Source organism: Dipodomys ordii, unplaced genomic scaffold, assembly GCF_000151885.1.
Source record: "Dipodomys ordii isolate 6190 unplaced genomic scaffold, Dord_2.0 Scaffold112, whole genome shotgun sequence".
Lineage (NCBI taxonomy): Eukaryota > Metazoa > Chordata > Mammalia > Rodentia > Heteromyidae > Dipodomys > Dipodomys ordii.
In genome coordinates this window covers 2,165,127-2,181,015 of record NW_012267328.1, presented here as the reverse complement: position 1 = coordinate 2,181,015, position 15,889 = coordinate 2,165,127, and the positions used below count along the sequence as shown (strand labels likewise).

The 15,889-nt window shown below is 51.2% G+C and overlaps 1 protein-coding gene across 5 annotated transcripts in view; it reads left to right on the top strand.

The window, feature by feature from the left end:
• Positions 1–15,889, top strand: part of Tenm2 (teneurin transmembrane protein 2) — a 625,307-nt gene that overhangs the window by 333,303 nt on the left and 276,115 nt on the right. The window lies entirely within an intron of this gene.

Below are 15,889 nucleotides of genomic sequence, written 5' to 3'. Positions count from 1 at the left end.
GATGGCTTCCCCCCACCACCGCCGGGGAGGGGGGGGCGGGGGTTAGCTCTGTGCTAAAATAGTCCTAAAATAGGCACCAAAAAAAGAAAGTAAGAGAGGGAGAGGAAATGATCCACTCTGTTCACCGGGTTTGGGGTTTGGTTTTTCTTGTTGCTTCTATCTGATGCTTCAGTGCTGAGCAGATTTTTAAGAAACCAGGGGAGGGGCTGGGGGATGGGTGGAGGGGGGGGTGGGGGACCTCTGCTGGGGGTGCCTACGTGTGCCCACAGGGCCACACCTGCCACTTGCCTTCCTGAGGGCTTCCTCCACCTCTTCCTTCTCTCCCTTCCTCCTCCCCCCTCCCCAGTTCCTCCTCTTCTCCCTCCTCTTCTCCCTCTTCCTCTTCCTTCTCCCTTTCTTCCTCTTCCTCCTCTTCCTTCTCCCCCTCTTGCTCCTCCTCCTCTTCCTTTTCCCCTCTCCTCCTCCCCCTTTCTCCTCCTTCTCTTCCTTCTTCCCCTTTTTCTCCTCCCTCTCCTCCCCCTCCCCCTCCCCCTCTTCCTCCTGCTCCTCTTCCTCCATTCCCTCTTCCTCCTTTCCCTTCTCTTCTTCCTCCTCTTCCTTCGCTTCCTCCTCCTCTTCCTCCTTCTCCTCTTCTTCCTCATCCTTTTCCTCCTCTTCTTCCTCCTCCTTTTCCTCTTCCTCCTCTCCTTCCTCCTTCCTCCAGCTCTCCTCTGATTTCCCAGGGCCCCGTGCGGGACATCTGTGTCTGGAGACCAGCAGCAGGGGTTGGAGGCTGAGCGAGCTGGAGGCAGGGGGTCAGGTCGGGCTCACAGAGGCTCCCACACCCCCCAGGGGTGCCTTTGCCTGGGTTTTCGGGATAGACAGGCTCGGCACCAGCCCTCTCCTGCCCTGCAGACCCTGGGTCCTGGCTGCCCTCGGACACAGCCAAAGCCCTCGGGCCTCCGCCAGGCTGCCTCCACCCATCACCAACGCGCAGCCAGCTGGGGTGCTGCCTGCGGACACCTCGGGAACTCACGCTGGAGGAGGGGGCCGCCGTTCCTACTTTAGGCTCTTCTTCTCCTTCTTCTTCTTCTTTTTTTTGAAGTTATTCTGAAGATCTCTTGGGAAATAGATAGAGGGTGGATTCATAAAACTTTAAAATGTCAGAGCTGGAAGGCAGTGTAATCGCAAGCGGTCTAATTGTCTCATTAGCATGATGAAGACACGGAGTCCCCGGGAGGGCAAGGCTTGCCCCAGTTTACCACGTCGGGGGCCGCGCCGCGCCGCACGCTTTCTGTTTGTCCTCCACGGTCTTGGGAAGCCTTCACGGCAGCGTTCTCCTCTCCGATGGGAAGATGTCAGGCAGAGGGCCCAGGGTGGACGCCGGGGCGGGGGGGTGGGGGTGGATCGGCCGGCCAGCGGCCTCCTGCCTGTGGTAGCAAAGGCTGCTTGCTTCTCTAGTCACCATCTTCCAATAGCTGTCTCTCCCTAGATCACGTCGTCCATGTTCACCCCCTGGGGGTAGACAGGTGTGCCACTTCCTGCTTTCCCTAGGCCCTGGAGCCCTGTTCCCACCCCCTCTGACCACACGCGGTGCCATCTTTCTGCCCGGTACCCTGCTTGGGTATCTGAGTTCACGTCCAGGCGTGTCAGGTTCCACCACAGCAAGAGAAGAGGACAGAGAGCAGTGAGTTTTGTCTCTTGGATCCTACCCGGCCTTGAGTCTCCCCTCTGCCGCGCTGTATCTCCCATGGGGAGCCGGGTCAAGGTACGAGGGCTTTATAAGCACAGAAGTCTTTTCCTCGTGCATCGGCAGCCAGCTCACAAGCAGGAGCTCGGGGTCTCGGGTTCGAGTGGCAGGACGGCCACGCGGTGGCTTCTAAGTTAACGCGTCCGTGCTTGACTCCTCAGTGGTTCAGCGTCCTCCGTCGCACAAGTAAAGCACGGTGGAGACTCAGCAAGACCAGCTGGGTGCGAAGCCTCGGCACGTGGGACAGCTGCCCGTCCCGTGGCTCCGCGTGGCCGGCACGCGGTCAGCACGCTGTAAACGTGAGGTGCGATTCGTCTTGGCGCCTGGCTTGGGACAGCTCCCAGGCCATCCTGGGACTTCCAACTATGTGCGTGGAGAATGGTGCACCGTTACAGAACCCCACGAGGATAAAGACATCCGATCCCGGTGATGGGGAAGCGGGCGGTGCGGGAGAATGCGCTGGGGCAAACGGCCCAGCGTGGAGACGGCCCACACCGGAGGATTCGGGGGTGCCCGGAAGCCCGCCCACTGGCGTTGGGGTGTGACCGGGCGCCCCTCTCCGGCAGGGTGCAGGTCCAGGTCTGGGCTGACTGGCCGGGTTGGAGGTCATGGACTCTCATGTAGTTATAAAGGTGATGTGCAGCGTGGTGGCGGTTCTCTTAGTCAGGCAATGAGTGCATTTCTGTCGGGGCATTGTCACCCCCTTCCCTCGCTGTCCCCCAGTTTTTCCCTCCCCTCCCCACCCACAAGCTGTATAGTTCTTTTTCCACATCCCATCCACAGCAGAAAAAACAATGGAAAAAGAAAAAGACAAAACAACGTTGAGAGATGGTGGTATAACCTGGTTATGCGTCCAACCGTACTGAAGGGAGAGCTGGTCTACAAAGGTTCTGGCAAGTTCCCCGTGGAAGACATCCTCCCCCAAGCTGCAGTGTGACCCGAAGGGCTGTGTGCTTACAGACAGACAGACAGACAGATCCATGGATAGACAGACACATACATATATACGCATATCATATAGATTGAGATCTATTAATATAGAGCTATGGAGATATCCCGATTTTCAGATACTTATTCCTCTTGTACACCTGGTAACTATCCGGAACGTGCAATTGGCCCTCCCTGACCCCATCCTCCTGTGCGCAGGACGGTGACAACTCTCTAGTGTTACTTTACGTCAGACCAGGAGAGCATTTTAATTCCCTGTCAGAGAGCATCGAAACACAGGAGGAAACATGGGGTTCGCTGGACACGGTCTCTTGGAGTTAGATTCTGGCCCTAACCTCCAACCGCAGACTCCATAGCTCTTCCTGCCTGCTCCCTTTCTCCTCGTTTCCTCTTTGGCTTTCACTAGAAATGTCAGCTAGCGGCCCACCCACCAACATATAAACTCACCGGGGTGGGAACGGGGTGTGTTTTGCACTGATTTATTCCGTGAACCCAGAGCCTGGTATGTGCTCAGCTCTCTGCCAGTATCTTGCTGAATGAATGAGCGAGTAGTTCTCTAACTCCACAAAGCAAAAGCTCAATCAGTGCTGTTTCTCAATCTTGGGGAAATATGGCTGGCTGGTCAAAGGCAAATTCATCCTAAATCATATGGAAAATGCTACAGAAATAGTTTTGTCTTTATAACCAATCAATGTGACTTTTTTCGGTGCTGATACTCGGGCTTGAACTCAGGGTGTGAGCACTGCTCCTTAGCTTTTCTATTCAAGGGTAGCGCACAAGTGGAGACACAGCTCTACTTTCTTCTTTTTAGTAGTCAGTAGGAAACAAGAGTCTCTGGTTGGAAATCTTGTGTCTTCACCACCTCCTCCCCCAGCAAGGATGCTTCTAGAAATTATCATGTCCGCTAGAGATCCAAGGGGGCATAGCAGAAAGACCGCACCTGGCAGTGAAATCACCCGGAAAAGTCTCATCAACATTGAAGATCTCCTCCAGGGACCCGTGAGTGCCACAGGAGCCAGGCCCTGATTGGAGAGAATTGAGCACAAGTGAAACAGGAGCTAGTCCTTGATTGGAGAGAATTAAGCACATGCAAAGTAGGAGTCACTCCCTGATTGGAGAGAATTGAGAACATGAAAAATGAGAGCCAGTCCCTGATTGGAGAGAAGTAAGCACATGTAAAAACACCAGGCTGGCCTGAAGAGCTCATTGATTTTGGGTCTCAGATGGATTTTTTGGGTTGAAGTCAAAGTGGCTCATTTTCATTCTCTGTCTGTCTGTCTGTCTGTCTGTCTGTCTTTCTGTCTCTGTCTCTCTGTCTGTCTCTGTCTGTCTCTGTCTCTCTCTCTCTCTGTCTCTCATGCATGCACACCTAGAAACATACTCCTACACCTACACAACTCCTGTGCTAGTGAGCTAACACATACCTGGCTTTTTAGGAAAAAATAATAATCTCTTCCTGCCTAGCTTAGAGACACTCTCCTCTCTCTCTCTCTGTCTCTGTTTCTCTCTCTGTCTCTGTTTCTCTGTCTGTCTCTGTCTCTCTGTCTGTCTCTGTCTCTCTGTCTCTGTTTCTGTCTCTCTGTCTCTGTCTCTCTCTGTCTCTCTCTATCTCTCTCTGTCAGTCTCCCCCCCCCGTCCTTGCTATGGTACAGGAGGACTTAGCTAGATCGGATCACTGGTTTCTTCTGGGTAAAGTATCATGCTTCTTCATCAGGTAGAAGAAATGTAAGGAAAGGTCACGCAAGACAGGCAGGGGTCATGGTGGGCAGTTGTTTTCCCAGAGTTGTTTGTTCCTTCCTGCATTTATTTGGCCCGTGTGAGAGACCCAGGGTTCTGGCTGTCAGTTGGGGATGGCAAGGCGCTGGGTAAAAAGCCATTTCAGATATTCTCCTGGTACTGATCTCTGGGCTTCGAGAAGGCTGTGGCTGTGCTGGTTCACCCTGCGCTCTGGCCCCAGGCCGGGGCTTTTACACATTGTCTGCCACAACTCTTTGTCAGTGGATTGTGAAGGAGCCAAAATTGGCATTCAGGGTGTTTTCTCCCTTTGTTTGACCCAGTTTAAAGAAGAAAAGGAAAAAAAAAAAAAGGAGAAGATGCTTCATTAAGTTCCACAGACGTTGGTTGCAAGGCAATTCCAAATCCTCCTGCAGTTGTTACTAGAAGAATTATTCAGAGGCGTCCACCTCCGGTCCCCAGAGGGGCTGGAGAGCGGCTACCGTGCAAGGGTTTTTACAGATTCCAGTTGGACTGTCGGGCCCTTCTTGTCCTCTTCCTGCCCGTATTCCTTTCCCATCACCGCTGATTATCCGGCTTATAAATTCTCTGTTCCCATTTTCTCTCTGGCCTGACTTCTCCCTGCTGAGCAATTCCAGAAACCAGTCCAGCGCACACTCACCCAGGGCTGGCACTGGAATCCTCCACGCCTGCACTGTCTTGTCTGCGGAAGGCAGCCCGTGCCAGGCTCATACACAAGAGCTTCACAGCAACGGGATCCCCAGAACCGTCTCCGGGAACAGCTCCTCCTGGCTCTCTGTGCCGTGCTGCCCAGCCTGACCTTTTCTACCCTACCCCCCCCTTACATCTTACTTACATGGCCCACAGAAAACGTCTTCCAGGGAGCTTTTCCCAGTTCCCAGAGCTTGGAAATCACCGCGATCAGCAGCTGTCAGGCATCCCTAGGCTGACACCAGGCAAGGGCCAGGCAGGCTGAATGGAGGTTATCATCATTTTCGGATGTGATGGGAGATGGGACAGGGAAAGAGAAGGACTTCTCCTCATGAGCACGTGGCTTCCCATGTGCATCATGAATGGCCAAAGTCAAGCTCACATTCCTTTTGCTTTTTGGTTTTTTTTTTTTTGGGGGGGGCGTGGAGAGGTTCTGATCATTCCATCACCAGCCCGGCCTTTTTATCCACAACAAATGGTGGCAGGGCTTCTAACATCCCATGCGTTTATTTGGATGCCTAGAATGTTTCACCCCTGGAAGGTTGAACTTCCCCCTCTCTTTAAATCCTCTGTGTGCTTTCATGAAGCTCTTCCTCTGGCCTTCCAACTTGTGGAGCCTGGAAAGCACTCATGTACAGGAGCATGTCTCTCTCTGTCTCTCTTTCTCTCTCTCTCCTCTCCTTCTCTACCCTCCCCTCTCCCTCCACACACACATTCTTTCATCCTGACAAAGAAGGCCAGGAGTAAACTGGCAAGCCAGGCTTTGGAAATCCCAGCTTTCTCCGCGGGAAAACATCTCAGGGTGTCGCAATCGATACAGGACAGGTGTCTCTGCGCTTTTCCTGCTAAGCGTCCACTATGCATCTCTTTCTATTTGGGCTTTTTAGTGTAGACATCTTCAGGCCAGATCTGGCAGCCAGCCAGCCAGGCTGAAAAGTTCTCCACTGAATATTATTTCAGCTGTGGCCAGAAGGGGGGTGGAGGGGCGGGGGGAAATCACGCAGGGGTAAAAATCTGGGAGCTGGCAGAGGTCTCCTCCCACTGCAGAAACCCCGGGTTGAAGCCGCGGGCTGCTGTCTGTGCTCTGTGGCTCAGTCCAGATCTTAACTTCTCCTGAGAGATGCGCGTTTCTGGTCTCTGGATGAATACGCCTTTGCTACCTGCCTGGGAGGAGACCTCCCAGCCGCCCTCTTCACCAGCCAGTCAGGCTTCTGGGGCCTGATGGATAGAGCTGGGGGCGGGGAGGGGTGTGCAACTTGCCATGCTGGAGAGGAGGTCCATACCCAAGCACACTCCAGCGAGACCCCCCCCAAGACCCCACTTGTAGGGTCTGCGGGGAGCTAAGGGAGATGAAAGACTCTGATCTGGCTGTTCTTTCTATTGGCAACTGGAGCTATTTCTCACCTCGAAGGGGAAAGTTATTCAAATGGAGACCCGGAGGGTATGCATACCGCTGGGCTCACAGAGAGAGGAAAGACCTGAGCTGAACCCCCTGCAGCACTTACCGGAGGGGAGGGGAGTGACAGGACTGTCAATGTCACCCATCACCTCTCTGAGTAAACATTTACCTCCCGGGCAAAAGCGAGGATGTGTCTCTTTCCGGTTTACAAATGAGTTGGGTATGTAAATACAGGGGTGTGCCCCCTGCATCTCTTCTCCCGTCTAGCTGTGAGGAGCACCAGGCGGGAATCTGTGGCAGAAAAGCTTGGCGGCCTGGATTTGTGACACCTCCATAAAGGGGATTTCAGTGTTCAATCTGCCAGCTGGTTCTGTGCCTAAGTGTTACATCATTCTCTTCTACAGCCTCGTCTCCTATGTAAAATGCAATATTTTGGCCTAATGGGCTGGCTTAGCAAGAGCTGGGAAGCTATAAATGAAAGTTTCTTGTTTCTGGAGAACAAGTAAGAGCTTTTATATTATCTACCGCCGAGCCTGGCGAATGTAAATGCACCTCTTGGGCTTTTGTAATATTCGTGTTAATGTCAGAATTGATCCCATTGTTATTGAGATGTGTGGGGTGGGTTTTTTTTTTCCTTTCTTTTTCTTCAGGCCAAAAGATTCACAGAGCCTGCCAGACATATTCTTTCCGGTCTTTTCTCAGAACTGAGCCAGGTGAGATAGAGCCTGCATGTTCTGGGCACAGGCCTGTATGTTTCTGTAAATCACTCGTGCGGTGAATTGAATTGCTAGTCACCAGAGACCTACTGTGTGCCAAAGGCCTACTGTGTGCACCAGGCTCCTCACTAGGCCCCGAGGAGACGCAAATACTGTTGTGACAGTGAGCAACAAGGCCAGGGCTTTCCCCACACACAAGAGAGATGCAGGGAAAGGAAGTGTAAGAAATGGGTGAGCCACAAATATCGTTGTTGACAAGGCCTCAAACGTAGAGGGGGGATTAGTGTTCGCCACGACAGGTTTCAAGAACTGAGCAGGACTGACCGTGCCTTGCAAAAGCCGAGGAGGAGATGGGATGGGGTTTCCGCAGAGGCAGGTCACACAGGGCCAACACGGGTGGTTATTTTATTCTGAGTGCCATTAGAAGCCACGAGAGGGTTTTCGTGTCTAAATGCACCTTTCCCACCCATTAGGATGACTTTTATCACTCACACACACATGCACACAATTTTAAAGGAGAAATGGCGTTGGTGAGGACGTGGAGAATACTTGTGCATGGTTGGCAGAAATACAAAGTTGTGCGGTGTCTGTAGTAAACAGTGTGGTAGGCACGGGTACCAGGGCTCACGCCTGTAATCCCAGCTACTCAGGAGACTGAGACCTGGAAGAGCATGGTTCAAAGTCAGCCTGGGCCAGAAGTGTCCAGGAGACCATGTCTCCAAAATAACAAGAAGAGGGCTGGGAAGGCGGCTCAGGGGTAGAGCGCGTGCCTTGCATGCATGAGGCCCTGGGTTCGATTCCTCAGCACCACATAAGAAAAAGGAAAAAAGCCGGAAGTGGCGCTGTGGCTCAAGCGGTAGAGCGCTAGCCTTGAGCTGAAGAGCTGAGGGACAGCGCTCAGGCCCAGAGTTCAGGCCCACAACCGGACCCCAAAAAAAACAAAACAAAACAAAATAACAAGAAAAAAGAAAAACAACAATAAAAACCCCACAAGGGTGGAGGTGTAACTCAGGCAAGAAGACCAGCTGAGCAAGCATGAGGCCCTGAGTTCAAATCCCAGTACGCCCAAAGGAGGAGGAGGAAGAGAAGGAGAAGGGGGAGGAAGAAGGAAGGAAGGAAGGAAAGAAGGAAGGAAGGAAGGGAGGAAGGGAGGAAGGGAAGGAGGGAGGGAGGAAGGAAGGAATGGAGGAAGTGAGGAAGGGAGGAAGGAAGGAAGGAAGGGAAGGAAGGAAGAAAGGGAGGGAGGAAGGAAGGAAGGAAGGGAGGGAGGGAGGGAGGAAGGAAGAAAGGAAGGAAGGAAGGGAGGGAGGAAGAAAGGAAGGAAGGAAGGAAGGAAGGAAGGAAGGAAGGAAGAAAGGGAGGGAGGAAGGAAGGAAGGAAGGGAGGGAGGGAGGGAGGAAGGAAAAGGAAGGAAGGAAGGGAGGGAGGAAGAAAGGAAGGAAGGAAGGAAGGAAGGAAGGAAGGAAGGAAGGAAGGAAGGAAGGAAGGGAGGGAGAGAGGGAAGGGAAGGGAAGGGAAAGGAAAGGAAGGGCACAGCCATTCTAAATTCAGCATAGAATTGCCCTAGGGTCCCATTCTGCTTCCAGATTAGGTCCCTGTAAGAATTGATGCCTGGCACCCTCTTGTGAAGACAGATTTAATCACCACCTTGGAAGTGAGAAAAGGAGGGAAGTTCTGATGGGTACTGCCACGTGACCGGCTCTTCAAGGTGTTACGCCATGTGTGAAATAAGCCGGACGGTGCAGCAGAGATGGGGTGGGCTTCTAGTCTCAGGAAACCGGGGTGGCAGAGGGAGAGACTGGACCCTGGGTGTGAGGCGGACCCCCTGAGCAGCAAGCTTGGAGTTTGGGTCTGGACCGTTAACAGAGCTCTGCAGACACCTGATGATAATAAGGCTTTGTGCTCCCGAACAGGATGTCTGTCCTTAAGGACAGTACTCCGAGCAACCAGAAATGACCGGAAAGATCTACTTTGTGCTGTCAGAGCTCAAAACAATGATCAAAAAAATAGAATTAAATCTGTGTGGTTTGGGAGATGCTTCGTTCTGTTCCTGGTGGAGCTTGAACTCAAGGCAGTCTCTCTACAGCTAGCATCGTGTCCCACCCTGTCTGGGCCCCCGTGATTTTGATAGCTCCAGCCTTGTGTGTCTGCCGGGCCTTCCACGGCCGTCTCCCGTGTACACCTGCCCGGCTCAGGTGGAAGGCGCTCACCGCCCTGTCTAGCGTGTTTATGGAGACGAGGGTCTCAGTAGCTTTTCTTTATACTGACGTGGAACTATGATCCACCCAAGTAGCTAGGATTGCAAGGATGAGCCACCAGCCCCCCCGGGCCTCCTGAATCACCCCAGGACGATCGGGACTCGCGTCTAGCATTCAGACAGCAGCAGAGAGGCAGAGAGTCCGTGCATCTTGGCCTAGGTTTTAGAGGTGAAGGCCGCCAAACAGACGGCTCTTGTAGACGGTGGAAATCCCTGTTACAGGCAGAGGTGCTTAGCTTGAGGTCTCATTGACATGAGGCCCTGGTCCACGGCCTGGCTGGCCTGGCTCTCCTGGCCCCGGGCCCCCACTAGCTGCCACTTGGCAGGACCTGTCCCTGCTCTTCCTCATTAGGCATGCGAGGCCTTCATTAGCATACACCAGGAGCAGCCCCTCCCCTTCCCCTTCCTACCCCCCCCAGCACGGTGTTGACATTCATTGTAATGATTTATTATCCAAGCTAGAGAACCCTGCGTCCAAAACACAAACACGGCGGAGCCTGGGCGCTCCCTCTCCTCTTCCTCCCTGCTGCCGCCTAAGCAGACCAGGGGGCCTCCCACTGGCCGGGAAAGACCACTGGGAAGGTTAGAAAGGTTGAGGTTTATTTTAAGAACAGATCGTCATCACCGTCGTCCTTGGAAAAAAGAAATCTGGGGGGTTTTATTGGCATTCCGCATGACGGCCCCGGTATGTCAAGAAAATAACGGTAGATTATTAAGGAAACGTCTGTGGTGAGCCAACGCTCCATCTACCACCAAATGACCTGTAGCAGGGCCACGCGTGGGCTTCCTGGGAAGCCATCAGAGCCCGTGAAAGTCTTGTTTTATTTATTTGCAAGGGAGGAGTGGGGGGGGGGGGTTCTACAAGGGACTGAGCTGTAAGAGTTGGAAATGAGCAGAAAATGGCGGTCGGCCCACAGGTGGAAGCCACCAGGGGTCCCTATAGCGAACTTAACTCTTCAGCCTCAAGATTCTCTTCTACGCAGTGGGAGAGGAGACACCATCACGCCAGCCTCTGAGGTTTTTGGGGTGGTAAAGACCATCATCAACGTGAGCATCTGTCCTACAGGGGCCTTAAAGCAACGGCCCAATAAATACAGAGCGTTTCTATCACCAGTGGGCTGCACGTAGTATTTCCATAAAAATGACCGCATCTGCAGGACACCCGTGGTTCACGCCTGTAATCACAGCTAGTCAGGAGGCTGAGATCCGAGGCTCACACTAGTTCAAAGCCAGCCTGGGACAGGAAAGTCAGTGAGAGTCTTAGCCAGAAGTAGAGCTGTGGTCCAAGCGGTAGAGTGCTAGCCTCGAGCACAAAAGCTCGGGGACAGTACAGAATTCAAGTCAGGACATTATAGAAAAAGATAAAGAAAAATGTACATGATTATTGTTTGAGTGCATAGAGATGCAGTGGAATTACGGTGGAGATGAACTGATTGGTGTGGGGGGTGCGGATTTCTGTGTCTAGAAAAGGGATTGGAGGTACTTGGTCTGTTCATCAGAGGTAAGAGAGGTTGCTTGGCAACCAGTGAGCTGCTCCTTCCAGGGGACACCCCCTGTCTGGGTGGGGTGGAACCCTGGCTTAACATTATTCTGGCCATTAGAAGCTTTTCACTGGAGAATGATCATGTTCACATGTCAGTATCACCCAGGAAGAAAATAAAACCATAACCCACAGGCAATAGATTTCATCTGCTTCAGGTGACCTATCCCCTGGATTGATAGGACTTTCCGTTTTCTGAAGAATAAGAAACACTAATTTTTTTCTTCTACTTTTTCTTTTCTGTTTTGCCTAGTTATCACTTAAAAAGCTGAGCAGGTTTTTCTCGCCTCAGGCTTTTCCCTAACAGGAGAAAAAAAATATTATTTGATGCTTTGTATACATCATATCCCATCCAAAGGTAAAAGGCTGCTTCTGCCTGCCATTTTTTTTTCCTAGTGATTTTTCGTCTGTACTGCTGTCTGTGAGTCCACACTCTTGGGCTCAATTAAAATATGTATTTAGCATGGGACATGCAGAGAGGCGGTGGAGCTTGAATACTAATTCCTAGGCAGTGGCCTACCAGCTCTAGGAGGGGCCAGTGAGGGCTGGTGTGTAGGATGATGGCTAGCGTACCCAGGATGCTGAGCGGATGGCTACGGCTCCATACAAGTCTCCAGTTGGATTCGGCGGGATTGTTTTTCTAGCGACTGCAGGGCGGTGCTCATTAGAATCACGATTTGATGGTAGTGTGTCTTTGTGGGAAACTCAAAGCCGTCAGAGCCATACTGTCTCCTGTTATACACACACACACACACACACACATACACATACACTCTCTCTCTCTCTCTCTCTCTCTCTCTCTGACTAGTTTATCCTGTAAAGCCAGAAATGACCTCTCCCGACTAGTGGTCTCAGCCCTTACCACACTGCGTAATGAAGTCAGAGAAGCGCTGCGGATGGGCCTGGAAACACAACCAGGGCGCTCCACCTCCATGTGCGGCTTTGTGCTGGCCTCTTCTGCCCATCTCGGGGTGGCTGTGGTTGCCACGGACATCTTCTTTCCAGATGCTTTGGCACGGGCAGACTTAAGGTAGTCAGCTCATCAGTCCCGACCCGGAAGGCAAGTGTGAGATCTGACCTTGAACTTGACCCCGGAAGGCAAGTGTGAGATCTGACCTTGAACTTGGAGCTACCGTATTGGGCTTTCTCACTAAAGTTCATCTCTAAGATTGGCGTGGAGTCCTGACTCATGCCACACACCAAGCCGCCATCCGGCGTCTGTGAGCTTGTTCTAGAGTCTCTGGCAGCAATTAAGCCTTGGCTTTCTTTGTCTCGGAAAGGAACCGAGCTAACTGCTGGCAGTTCACAGAAGCCTCACTGGTGGTCAGAGAGCCAAGATTCTCCTAGGAAATTAATCTCCTAAAGTTCACTAAAAACAGAAGAAGAGTTGAACTACTTTGTAAACCTACATCAGTGAGGCTCTCTCTCCTCTCTGTCTGTGTCTTTCTTTTTCTTTCTGTGTGTCTCCTCTCTGTCTCTCTTTCTCCCTCCTTTTATCCTTCTCAACTTTTGCTTTGAAGCTAAACACTTGCCGGATTAACCCAGCACTGAAGAAAACACTCTCTTTTATGTGTGAAAGCTTGGTAATTGCTGCAGCATGATAACGTCGTGGCTCATAATATTCATAGACTCAGATTGGGTTTGAGCCCTGCCTTGCCCTGGGGTGTGTGCTCTTTTCTCAGTCATCTGGCCCCCGCGTGGGTCTCCCAGTGTGCCATCCGCAAAGTTACCCCAGGATCCGAGAGGAGCGGTAGGTACCGGGTCGAAAGGCAGAGGAGGACCCTGGCCTGTTGGAAGAGGAGTCGGCGTTTGCTGGGTTGCGCAGCTCTGCTTGTGTGTTGGCCTGGCCTTCTTGATGAGAATTGAGATCAGCCGGTGGCTTTCAACCTCTACGACTGAACTATTTTCTGGGCAGTTTACATCTCAATCCATAGATGGCTGCCTTGTGCCCGGCCTTGCTGAGCTGTGAGCATATGGCTGTGTCTGATGGCCTCGGATGGTCTGCTGGTCTGATTTCACCAGGGAATGCTTGGTAAGATCTCTATTTGTGGGGCAGTCACTGGCTGCACAGATGAGTGATACACTGCTGGAATTAATTATTGCTTGCCAAGTGTGAGGATTGATTCATTCTGCACTCGGAGCCAAACATCTCATCATAGGGCCGAAATGCTTTTGATTAACTGGGTCTGGCTTCCACCTTCCTGGCCCTTCTAACTCAGGGCCATTTGGCCCTTTGCTGTTTAATGGCGGACCTGGCGTTGGAATGCCTGAGTGGGAAATCGGCTTTCTAAGGCTCCTGGGGTCTGATCACGGGGGACGGTCTTACCTTGCGACCCCAAACCTCCTCCTTTCTGTGAAGGCTTCTGGTTCTTCCTGAGATGAAGGCGGCATTCTCTCCATCTGGCACAGACTTGGGTCAGTGAAGGAATCCAATCCTATTTTACCCAGGCTCTGATACAGGAATAATGAGCAGGAATAAATGTTTGCTCCCTGGAATACAAGAGTGACCTCCGGCATTTCTGAACACACCTAAGATGAATATCCCCTGGACAGATAATAGATCAACCAAATATCCTAATAATGGCTGGAGTCTAATAAGGGAAAAACTGGCAGAGATTACAGATAAGGACAGTCAAGCCAGTCACCTCTGAGGATGCCACTTTGGTGAGCTTGCTTTTTGTCCTTTGTCTGACCTTCAGGAATCACACTTGTGGCTTGATTAGTTTTTTTAAAGGTAGAATGCCTGTCCATTTGTGTCCTAGCTGGTGTTCTAAGTTTTCCTGGGGAAAGAGTATAGGCCAGAGTCTCCCAGTATATGCTAGAATGGTGAAATCTGACGTTTTCAATCACCTGCCAGACCTAGAATTTTCTTTGAATCAAAAAAAAAAAAAAAGAAAACCACTTCCCAAGTATAAGACATATTCTTCTGCAGGTCTGATACGAAAAGGGCTATATTGTAAGATAGTGGCTGACATACAGAGCACCACCTGCCCATGTTTAGACTCCTAGAGCAGCCCAGGCTTGTGTGTTAAAGGCAATTGGTATCCTCTGGTCAGAAAGACAAAAGTATTCTCTCTTTTTTCTGTATGTTTAACTTCTTTGAAGCTACTGGCAGGTCTTTCATTTTGAAGTATATTTTTTCGCAGGGAAGAAGACCTCTTAAATGTGATTTAATTCTTTTTCTTCCCTCCAGAGAAATAGGATTGAAAACTTTATGCGTGTTCCTTCCAGAAATGGCTCAGCCCAAACAGAGTCAAAATAGCACATCTGGGAAAAGGCCTGGTGTATTGTTTCAGAGTCAGGATCTAACTCTTGTGATAAAGAGATTTAAATTCTCCCTGTTTCGCCGGGTGACAGTCAACCTAAGCCGCGGAATATATTGAAATGATAGAATGCTTTCAAGTTTAGCTTTCTGTTGTTGTTGTATGTAGGGGAAGGGAGGGGGAGGGGGAGGGAGGGGAGAGTGATCCATGGTTAGAAATTCTGTTGGAGAAATGTGGTTTCTACTATTTTGACGATTTTTAACCTGCTTAAATTGGATTTTTTAAAAAGTGCATAAATTGATGTTCTGCCTACTTGGGGAATGCTTAAAAGATACGGAGACTTCAAAGAAAAGCAGTGCGAGTAAATCAGATGCAAACATCCCAGCAAAATTAGTTTAGGATTTCCTAGGGCAAAACGCTACATTGGAATGCTGCTGCTGTACCCGGGCAGAGCCTAGTGGTGATCGTCCTCTCTGTGATGGGGAGGGGGGCGCCGGGGGCTGAGGAGGAGAAGATATTCAATATCTGGTGGAGACTGGAGAATCGCACCCACTTCAGAGATCTTCTCAGAGACCCTTCTTCCTGTCTGGGAAGATTGCCTCTGTTTCTGCTCCCTTAGAATTTGGGGGTGTCTGTGGCTTCTCCTCACCCTTTCTATTCTTCCTTGTTTCCTGTTTGGTCATCAGATATCTTTCTGTCTCTTACTGCAGGGCAAATTAGGTCTTGAAAACAGCAATGTGCATTAGACACGATATCAACACCAGCAGCTGGAAGCATTTTTTTAATGCAGCCAGAGAGAGGGAGTGATCTCCCTCATAATAAAGCTTAGCTTTAATACCAGCTCCACGCTGTTCTAGCATATTACTAAACAGCAAGAAATGTGGCACAGATGTTGTGGCGGCCATATTTTACACCATCCAAAAGGTCATGTCGCTTGTTATTACATTCAGAATCAATATTAAGTGAGCGTTCCAAATTTCAGCTGTCAGTTGAATTTATTGCTGCAAACCAAAGCTGAAGGGTTCTCGACTGTGATTCAAGCAAGCTAACAAATTAACTAATAGAAGGGCATGCCTAGAAGAAGCAGGTGACCCAGGTGCCAACAGGAAAGGCAGGCTTGTTGCAAAGCTGCAAGATAGGGCTGCTCTAACTGCCAGTGGGAGGCATTGCTACCCAGTGATGGGCCAGGGAGAGAAAGGGAGGGAGGGAGGGAAAGAAGGAGGGGAGGAGGGAGGGAGGGAAGGAAGGAAAGAAGGAAGGAGGGAGGGAAGGAAGGAAGGAGGGAGGGAAGGAAGGAAGGAAAGAAGGAAGGAGAGAGGGAAGGAAGGAAGGAAGGAAAGAAGGAAGGAGGGAGAGAGGGAGGGAAGGAAGGAAGGAAGGAGGGAAGGAGGGAGGGAGGGAAGGAAGGAAAGAAGGAAGGAGGGAGGGAAGGAAGGAAGGAAGGAGGGAGAGAGGGAAGGAAGGAAGGAAAGAAGGAAGGAGGGAGGGAAGGAAGGAAGGAAGGAGGGAGAGAGGGAGGGAAGGAAGGAAAGAAGGAAGGAGGGAGGTAAGGAAGGAAGGAAGGAAAGAAGGAAGGAGGGAGAGAGGGAAGG